Source organism: Lycium barbarum, chromosome 11, assembly GCF_019175385.1.
Source record: "Lycium barbarum isolate Lr01 chromosome 11, ASM1917538v2, whole genome shotgun sequence".
Classification (NCBI taxonomy): Eukaryota; Viridiplantae; Streptophyta; class Magnoliopsida; order Solanales; family Solanaceae; genus Lycium; species Lycium barbarum.
In genome coordinates this window covers 79,808,988-79,819,992 of record NC_083347.1, presented here as the reverse complement: position 1 = coordinate 79,819,992, position 11,005 = coordinate 79,808,988, and the positions used below count along the sequence as shown (strand labels likewise).

General features: G+C 36.1%; 1 long non-coding RNA gene across 1 annotated transcript; it reads right to left on the bottom strand.

The window, feature by feature from the left end:
• Positions 1-3,818: 3,818 nt before the first annotated feature.
• Positions 3,819-10,775, bottom strand: LOC132617020 (uncharacterized). Its single transcript, XR_009573529.1, has 2 exons — positions 4,788-10,775; positions 3,819-4,096 (listed from the first exon to the last, which is right to left on the bottom strand). It is a non-coding gene; the product is annotated as an uncharacterized LOC132617020 (long non-coding RNA).
• Positions 10,776-11,005: the final 230 nt, after the last annotated feature.

The following is an 11,005-nucleotide window of genomic DNA, read 5'->3' as shown; positions in this document are numbered from 1 at the left end:
ATAAAATAATCTCACTGTAATAAAGAAGTATTATGTAATGGGACCACACACACAATTGAATTACAAGAGATCAAAAGTACAATTAAAAGCGAGAAACTAGTGATTATGATCAAGCATGATTAGGGCTTGATTAATTGGTACTAGTTATAAGTCTCAAAATATTAGGTAATGGATAAAGATTGAAAGTACTCTTTTGATGGTTCATTGTATGGTACTTATGAATCGAGAGCTTGAAATATCTTAAATCAAAGAATAATAAGTTTCCAACCTAAGAACAGGAAACAAAGAAGAGGCAAAGGCTAAAATGAATTGTCTAACCAAAAATGGAAAGTAATGTTTGCAACTTGGAGGGAAACAAGTGGCATATGTGCATGTACACCCTCCAACCATAAGTATCACAACTTGTAGTTCGTACTCTAAAATAAACCATTAAAATTTTATGGTTATAAATCATTTCATTTAAGGTAAAATGAGAAATTTAAGGTAGATATCTACGTGCACACGAAGACGAAAGTAAAGGTGTCCAACTTACAAGATTCTAAGGTAGAATAGAGGAAGGAATTCCAAGTGGCTCAATACATTGACCGCCCGTTAAATTTGTCAATAAATTTCATTTAGACATTTAAACTATAGGTTGTCCCAATTAAGTACCTGAACACATGATAAAATGTTCTTATTAGACACTTTTGGTTCAAATTTTAAATAGAAATAATTATGCATATTCTCAAGCATTTATCAAGTAGTTATGTTAACCAAATAAATATGTCATCCACTTTAATTACACATCAAACTCAATTGAAACATGCTTGAGGTTTTACGAGTTATTGAGGTGAATGCATATAATTAAATTAATGATGTAACATATTTTAAGTGGACTTATCTACGTAATTGACAGTTAGAGAACATGCAATTTGTTTTTCAAAGTTTGAACCAAAAGTGTCTAATAGGAACACTTTATCATATATTCAGGTGTTCAATTAGGACAAAGCGTAGTACGAATGTCTAAATAAATTTACTGACAAATTTAGGATGACGTAAATGTATTACAGGGCAGCCCGGTACACTAAGCTTCCGCTATGCGGAGGTTTAAGGAATGGCCGGACCACAAGGGTCTATTGTATGCAGCCTTAGCCAGCATTTCTGCAAGGAGCTGTTTCTACGGCTCAAACCCGTGACTTCCTGGTCACATCGCAACAACTTTACCAATTATGTCAAGGCTCTCCCAGATGTCAATGTATTAAGTCATTCCAAATCAACAGTAAATATACAACAACAAAAAAACGCGTTGCAAATTAACTTTAAATTGAATTAGAGAGAAAATGTTGACTGTTCAATAATGTGTGGCTAAACTTGGCTGCAAAGTTTAGGTAGGAATGAACATCATATCCACTACCAGGACAGGTATATATCCAATCCATGCATGCATGAACTTAAACACAGAGGTCAACTTCACTCAATAGTTGTTGAAGTACCACCCTCAGTTAGCAGTTTCCTATTTGTAGAACTAATCTTAGAACTTTATCTCCCTATAACAATGAAGAAGAAAAGGACCAAAAATGAAAGGCAATTTTAAAGATACTTAAGTTGTGGTTGAATGACAAAAATATTGCCCTTTGTTGACAATAAAGAATAACCACAAGAAGCAAATAAATTTAAGCTGCATGCATTTGCCGTGTAAAGGATTTTACCATGTTACTACAATTTGACCAATAGTAGGTTATTATTCTATTATCTAGGTTATTATATTAGACTCGCTACGAATAATTTTCAGTAACTTTTATTTTATAATTCATATCACATTTTTTCTTGAATATACCGCGTCAATTAATCTATCACTATCTCGACTAGGAAGTGCTTTTTACCAAGGACAAAAACATTGGATGACATGTACATCGGAGGATACTGAATAAATCAAAATTGACAATAGTTGTCACAATATGAAAGAAAATATTGCACTGGATTAATCTTTGCGAGAAAATTCATGTGATAAAAGGAAATTAATAAATTACATGTAGAAAGACTGACATTCCAACATTCAATAGGTACTGCTTTTTCAAAATTGATAATATTTGGAATCTAAACATGGTAGGATCCGATTTAAAGCTCTTCAACAAGAGTATCTCCTAAATTAACACAACAGGCAGCTTATTCAAAATAAAATAAAGGAGCCCTCTAGATAAAGAAAACACGGCTTCAAAGTATTTTTGTTTGTCAGAATGGAATGCTTCTAGAATTTCAACATGAGTAGAATTTTACATGTAACGACCCGTTTGGTCGTTTTTAGCTTTTAGGGTTGTTTTTTCCAAAATATCTTTTTCGTAGTTTCATTTTGGTATTTATGATTTGCGGGATGGGTGGCGTGGTTCCCAAGGAAATCAGGTGAATTTTTGATTAGTTTAAGCAAAACTGGAAATTCTTACGTTACGGAAATGAGGAAGTTTGACCAAAGTCACATAGGGGCTAAATGCATCATTTTTGAAGTTTTGTCGATTCCATTAGGTCCGGAATGTGATTATTTACTTAGTTGGATTGTTGGTTCGGATCCCGAGGCATTCGGGTGTGATTTGGATCATTGGTTGAAAATCTAATATTTTGAAGAATTGGAATTGACCTTGATCAACATCGGGTCAAGATGACCTCTTTGGAAATTCTGAGTGAGCGAGCAGGTTCGAAATGCATGTATGGTTTGTGTCTGGGAGGTTCCGGGTGCTAAAACGAAGTTTGGGCTGTCGCTGGTGTCTGGTGTGGTCGCAAATGCGAGAATTAGGTCGCTAATGCGATATTCCGGTCGCAATGCGATTGCCGCAAATGCGAACTATTTGAATTCTCTTTAGTACAACTCAACTCCGTAAGTAGAAAGGAAACTCTCGACATAACCCCATAAAAAGTCCTACCACCTCGAATCTCATCACTAAGGATCACTTTTCTTGCAGCCTTACCATGGTCACTATCCTATCATATGACCAGTTGCTCCTCCCAAGTTCAAACTTGTCTTCAAGATGCCTATATTTGTACGTTTCCATTACTGAATCGTTGACTTGTCACTGATACACCTGCGTCATAAGACTGTTGCAAAATATGGATAACGTTGAAGCATTCCCACACCAATCACACCTCCAGTAAGTCATCCTTGATATGTCAAACCTCATTGAGTGCAGTCTTTAGAGTCGCAGTGCCTATTACTTAGGTACTTCGCTAACCATACAAATTCAACCATCAAACTCTCTTCCCATTACCAGCTATACCATAAATGCAATACTTCGACCTTCGAGTAACTATTCGTTGAAGACATGGCGACCCTGCAATCGTTCGTACCATCACTCCTATTTCCTAGGGATATCACTGAACTAAAAGTCTAATCACAACCCCTCCCAATTGAGTCGTCAAGTCATAGCTATAATCTGAACTTGATCTCGCATCCTTATCACGGTTACACATCTCGTACCATACCGCTCGATGTCTCATCCAGCCGCTCGTGTGCGAACCCAAAAACGTGTTCTGACCATTAGTGTGAGATTGAAACAAAAAAGTTTAGACCTTGAACCGAATCACATACACATGATAAGGAATTAAAGAATGGAAGTTTCTTAAGTGTCCTATAGCCTCTCGAATATAATTACGGAGTTCATCATACCGATCCACGAGACTACTAGACATTGCTCTTGTACTCATGAGACCAGTGAACCTAGTGCATTGATACCAAATTTGTCACGACCCAAAATCCCATTTGTACCGTGAGGGCATCTACCCTAAATTTGTAGGGGAACCCCAAGTCAAACCGACCCCAATAATAAAGTAAATGCGAAAAAAGCAAAGGAAACACCCAAAGTACTGAATGTTCTTAATGACTTAATTATATACATGTCTAAGTCAAACACCTTCCCAACCCCATAAGTCATAAGTACAAAAGCTTTCTAAGATATGATTACAATTCTTAAACGCTATTACGAAACTGTCTAAAATAAATGAAGACAGAAATTAAAGATAGGATGGAATCCAGTGCTGGGGAGACATTAGCAGCTTATACTGGACTCTAAGGTAGTGCGCTCCAACGGTCAACCGAACCTCGATGCTCAACTCGTGCTCTGATCTGTACCTGCACACAAAAGGTGTTGCAAGTGTAAAGTGAGTAAGGGAAGCACGTGTACCTAGAAGCATCGTTGACCAATCCTAAACTATAGCGATGGCAAGGGCTGGTAGTTCTGATACTTCTCTTCTCTGTTGGTTAGTTAAAATATACAGTTTATATGTACTTCAACCATTTAAGTAAAAATTCTACAGCCAAACCAAGTCATAGAGTCCATTACTTTTCAAGGTTCATCATAAAGTTTCCAACTTTACCTCAATTAGGATAGGTATAGCAATAAAGTTCAAACCTTTACCCAATCGGCATCTAAACCGAAAAAGATTCCACCTTTTCATTAAATTAAGCAATTTTAGTTATAAAGATCCAACCTTTGCATCAATTAAGGCACAAACATTCATAAAGATTCGACCTTTACACTATTTAGGGCAATATATTAATAAAGATTCAGCCTTTCTATCTTTTAGAACAAGTATCGTCATAAAGATTCAATCTTTTCATCCTTTAAGTTAAGGAAATCCATAAAGATTCCTTCTTTACATTATTCAAAGCACATACGGCATGAAATCACATCGACAAGTATAAATAATACGTAATGCAAGTGAAATATATATTATGCAATGCAAATATGCAACGCTATACACATGCTCATGCAGTAGGTTTCACGTGACCTATGAGAGACTCATAAGGTCCATATACCCACCTGGAATTATTTTCCATTGCGTCCCAGCTCTTAGGCTGTAATATCATCATCATGTACCAGCCCTTAGGCTATACTATCATCATCACTCCGTCCATGTACCATATCCAATATCTGGCCTCCAAGGCCCCTTTCCTGTACCTCATCAATCAGATGCCAATAATATCATGAATGTATGTAATAGATATGCATACACCATGCAAATGCATAATACTAATTCAATTTATCAAGACAAGTCTTTTTTTTTCTAACTTAGACGAGATGTGGAGTGATGAATGCAAGATATATTCATATAATCACAAGTATCGACCAATCATGGCTATCATAGCACAAGTAAGCAACAACCATTGTTACGGTTCGCATTTCGCGGGCGGGGTTAGCGCTCAGAAAGCTATTACGAGTTTTTTGGTGCTCTTTAGGATTTGTTTTGAAAAAGAGTCGTCACCTAATATTTTTAGGAAATTAGGAAAACCAGTGGTGACGGGTTTATTCAAATACAGTGAAAAATCCTTCGTAATCCAGAGTTCTAGGTAAGGGTTCTAGTGATCCCCTAAGGAAGGTGTTAGGCCCCCTAGTATTAAGGATCCGTAGCATACGGTTGACCTTCGAGCTTCAATGTGTGATTTTGTATGAACTGCTTATGTTTTATTTAATTCCCTATATAAAAATACTGTCGTGACATATCATATCGACTTTTGAAAGAATTAAAGAATTTCCTTTTTGAATAAGGATAGTTTAAGTTCAGATTTAAAATATCCAAGTAAAAATAATATTGTCCTTTTACTTATAAGGATAGTATACTGGATATATCCCATCTAAAACTAATGCCATGTGTTTGTATATAAGAAAATATATATATGTATACATATATGTATAGTCTTTTATTAATTCATACATTATCCACATTTTATCTCTTTGGTCAACCGTATGCCTGGAACTATTTTCCCCAATTCGGGCTTAGAAAGAAATCCCATTCATCTGAATTCATTAAGTTGGGTCTAGCCCAAATATTTCTTTTTACTTTCTTTTCTTAAGTTTCTCAAATTATGAAATGTACTTTTAAAGATATATTCAAAGTTAATCAAATTTTTGTACAAGAAAACATTCTTTCACTTTTAGTTACTTTAATCAAATGGAATACAACTCTTTTATCGTTTGGGTACAATTTGAAATATCATCTATTTGAATCCTCAGTTCCAACTTATAAGGGTTTCAATATCTATACAAATATTTACAAAAAAGCATGTTCATACAAAGTGAATGTAAACATATAAAATAAGCATGTTTTATACAAAAATAAAGAAGGGAAGAAAGTTTAGCTTTGTCGGCCTTGGGCCCAAACCCCATACTCTTCTAGTCTTCGTCCAAAGCTCTAAGCATCCGATCCTTTTACTTCGTCCTTAAGCTTTGCTTTTCGTGCTTGTTTTATTGGTACCTCGCACAATAAAAAGGAAAGTAGTTAGTCAAAACACCACCCCGTAGGGCGACGTTTAGGGACATAAATAATAATATCCCTCGGACTCGTATCAAACTTTGAGAGCTTTGATTACGGAGGCTTAGACTCACGGTTCCGAATATGGCAAAGGAACCCGAATCATGTCGCGCCTGCAAACTAGTGGCCATTATAGTTGCCTTGCCAAGCGCATGTTGGTTCCTACCTCGTGATATCACCGTGAGATCATCGTTGCCTAAACCGAGGGATAACCTTTTCGGACAAGGCATGGCCTCAAAATAAATGTTCTCATCGGCCCAAGTGTAGTATCAAGTTCAAATTAGTAAAATTTCATCGAGTGTAGCAATCAGTTTTTTAAAGAACATAGCAGCAGCTGAATAAGCTGTTCTTAAGTATAACAGTTGAAGCATCAAGCCTAACAAGTGTTCTCAAGTGCAGCAACTATTTAGCTTAAAACACAGCAGCATTTTGGTTCAAATCAGCTCAATCGAAGCAGCAGTAGTGGGCACAAAATGCTAATGATTCGGCTCAAGATGTGGCAGCTACTCTAACACAATAACTCAAGTGTAATATCTGTTCATTTTCCCTCGAAATACAGCCACCTTTTGGCTCAAAAGTACAGCAATATAAAGGCCAAAATTAGTAGTAGTTTGGCTCAAGACATAACAGCAAACTGGTTCACAGTTGGCCAGCAATTTAGTTTGAAATGCAGCAGCAAAAGGGCTTTAAAACACAGCAACAAATGGTCCAAACGCACCAGCAATTTACCCCTGAAGCACAATGCCAAACACTCATCAAGTCACAGTGGCTCAAAATGCAGCAATTGTTCAGCCAAAATGCAGTAGCAAACTAGCAGTAATCAACCCACGTATAGCAACAGTTGATAGCAAACTTCAAACTCACATACAGCCTTTGTTTCCAAGTATTGGGTGCAGCAATTAAACAAGTGCTCAAAGTGCAGCAGCTGTTCTCCTCTTTTAAAGCAATAGCTTGTCTAAATACAACAACTCAAATAAGGTATCTATTCTCAGGATCAATCAACTAAACATAACAGCTTTTTATTAACAAAATGAACCTCAAACACAGCTCCCTAGACCCTTTAAGATGTAGCAGGTCCAGTCTCAAAATGCAGCAAGCATTTGACCAAATACCCCAATGGGAAACCAAACATAGCAATAGTTTCAAAGTCCCAAATGCAGCCAACAACTCTCTTAAGTGTGGCATCTCAAGAACACAATAATTTGTTCAAAAGGTCAGCAACTTACAGCAGCAGCAACAAGACAGCAATTCAAGGAGATTTTGGGATGTAAACTCCCCAGATCATGCAAAGAAAACAGGGGTAAAGGATGAGTATCAAACAAACATAAAGAAGTTTTAACAAAATAATGCATAGGATAGAAGGTATGTCTTAGGCAAAGAAGGATCTGCTTGTCATATCTTGTGACTGTGGCATAACATGCATTTGCCTCATGCTTTAGAACCTCTAGGTATACCTAGATCAAACATATGAATATCACAAAGGCTAACAATATTCCTGATAAGATTATAAAAAAACTGAAATCCCTTTAAAAGGGACATTTTTGTTACTATTAAGGCCTAAGACAGACCTATACCACATTTAGATAAGTTTAACAAAGCTTAACTTTATTGTAACTTGAATTTGAATGCACATGAGAGGGCTATCACAAACAAACCCCGTTGTTTTATAATATCTTTATTCAACCTATATTTAGTTTAAGACCTAAATAGAGAATGATTTCAACTACTAGAAAAGGAGCCTTATGCTCAACTGCAACTTGTTTGAAGGAAAGAGAATATTTAACTCTAGGAAATAACATCTATAGTTAGGCATTTAACTACTCTAAGCGAAATAAGGGAGAAGAAAATTATTAAACTACAGACTTAAGTAAATCTCCACGAATATCACATGAACATAAGCTATGTATGGATAAAACTAAGGCATCATGTTCACTTCATATAGTATTTGAAGATCTGAGATATTATGCAAGAACCAAACTTTTACAACATGAAGGAGTGCACTTATTTAAAGATGTGAAGAAACACTCTCTTCTTCTTACAAAAAAAATGCCTTTTTTATGATACGTAAAGGAAGTACTCTTAGAAACTAAATCTTAACAAAAAACTACTGCCTGATATTGGTTCACTAGCCAAGTTAACCAAACCAATTTCTCATAATCAAACTTATCCATCTCTCAAGAAGGGGTACAAACAAAATACACAAAGGATGCAAACATATTCCCTGAACTGGCAACAAGAGAGAATATAGAATCTTTAAAATACAGATCCTTTTAGGAGTTAGGACTGTTATGAAGTGAAATTATACACCTCATGGCATGTTTAATTTACCACAGAAGTCATTATTAACTTACTTAGAAAGAAAAAAAAACATATTGTTCTTTACACACACCAATATACATCAGCTTTAGGCAAAGTTTTGAAAACCAAATTGAGAAGTAGGACATTCCATTCATTTTAAAACAGGTTCCAGATTCTCATAAGAAATTAACCTTACACCTTAACATCTAAGAGACAAAATCACAATGGTCTTGAGAATAAAAAAGAAGGGATGTTGAGACAATGAAGAAACTAGGAATCATATCAATAAATCTATCATCTTGGCACTAAAAGGTTCAAAAGGGGATTCTTTAGCAAGTTGGTTTTAAAGACATACCAAGCCCAACCCTGATTTAGCATTCAGTTACAGAAAGTGCTTTTGATCTCAACCTCAAGAAGCTTAAAAATCAAATGGTCAGTTGGTCCGAATGAGTACGACACGGAAAGGACAATAACCAGTAGCTGAATCCACCAACACTAAAACATCTTCATGTTTTTGAGCTAATCTCACAACACCACAAAGCAGAGAAACCTTAAGGGGCCACACTATCCATCATGTTGTTTCGTTAAACGAGAAAGTGAAAGAAAAACTGAACAAGACCTGTTTGAACTTAACAATTTTTTTGACGTAAGTTAGTAGCAAAAACTTCAGCAGGAAATTCCCTAGAAACAGTTTTAGACTAGCACTTTAGGAGTGCTATGATAAAAGACTACATTTCTACCTCCTATGATAAAAGACTACATTTCTACCTCTTCAAGTCATGGTTCAAGAGTTAATAGAGCTTACAAAGAAGAACTAAATCTTAATTTTTTGAGGCATAGCACCAATTTACAAAGACTAAAATAGATCAATAAAATAGCAGAGGAGGGGGATTAAAACAAACAACACTCATACAAGTCTCACAGGGAAAACATGAGAAACAGTGAAATGCCAACAAACCAGTTAGGCTACCGAAAATGAAATGCAAGCATTAAGGGAATTCAATATGGAAAGTGGAATGCTGAAACTAAATTCTTATTTTTTCTATACCTCTATCCCAACTCAACAGGTAATAAAAATAGCAAGACAACCTAATGTAATATGATTTGGTTTAATACTTCCTAAACCAAAACAAGACCAGAAATCTTCATACTAGGCCCTGCTTTTATTATGAATTTTAAGACAGTAAATATACCTAAAAAAGGGCAGCCCGGTGCACTAAGATCCCGCTATGTGCGGAGTCCGGGGAAGGGCCGAACCACAAGGGTCTATTGTACGTAGCCTTACCTTGCATTTCTGCAAGAGGCTATTTCGACGGCTCGAACCCGTGACCTCCTGGTCACATGGCAGCAACTTTACCAATTACGCCAAGGCTCCCCTTCCGACAGTAAATATACCTATTAACGAAATATGATCATGCTAAGTTCATATCAAATTTTTAGCCAGCAACAAACATAACTGAGATTTAAACTAAATACCAAAATAAAGAGGAAATAAAGAAAGAACTAAAAAGAGAAAATTATACTACGTAACTAGTAGCTTAATAGACAGATTTAAACTAAACTACTCTAACTACAGAATCGAAATACACAGAATTGAAAAGACGACTGAGATGAGGAAGGAAATATTATCTTTCTTCGATGCAATGACGGGGGCTATGAGAGTTGTGGATCACCTTCGACCTTTCACCAACAACTAGTTAAAACTCAAAAAATTTATTTTAACTTGCTTCGATAATTTAAGAACTTGATTTATAAGAGAAAATTTCTCGTTTTAAGCCAACTAATTGAAAAGTTTAGAACTTGGGGGGTGTTCAAACCTTTTTTGATAATGAAGCTAGGGTTTTATCTTGTAAAAATGATGTGGGACTGCTGGGAGTTGAAAATTCGTTTGAGTCTCATTTGAAATTCGGATTTGAAAAAAAAAAAATTGAGGTCCGTCGAATTGTATTAGAAAAAGAAAAGACAAAACCCCAAAGAAAATTTAAAAAAACATCAAGTTACCGTTTGGAATTTGTTTTACTTGAGCAAACATCCAAATGCCATGAATGAATTGCCATTCTCGGTCACACTGTATACGAGTAAAATCGAGGATACAGGCACGCTCGGTTTCCCGTTGTGATTGTTATGTTCGGTCACGATACGACCATCTCACCGGGAACGAGGCTTCGAGTTCGGGCCGGGATGAGGGGATAAAGGAAGGGCGATTGACTGCCATCAGCGGGAGACCGAAATATCCGTCCTCAACCGGATATTTCGGCGTCAATCTCGGCAAAATAGCTGTCACCATATTTACTTGCTTTATTTAGAATTGTACTAGGATTGATACTCCTCTACTATATAAAGGGGAGGTTATCATTCATGAAGGGGGTTGGCAATAACAAGGAGAGAAATAGTTTACATTAACAATCATAAGAATCCTATTAAATCCATT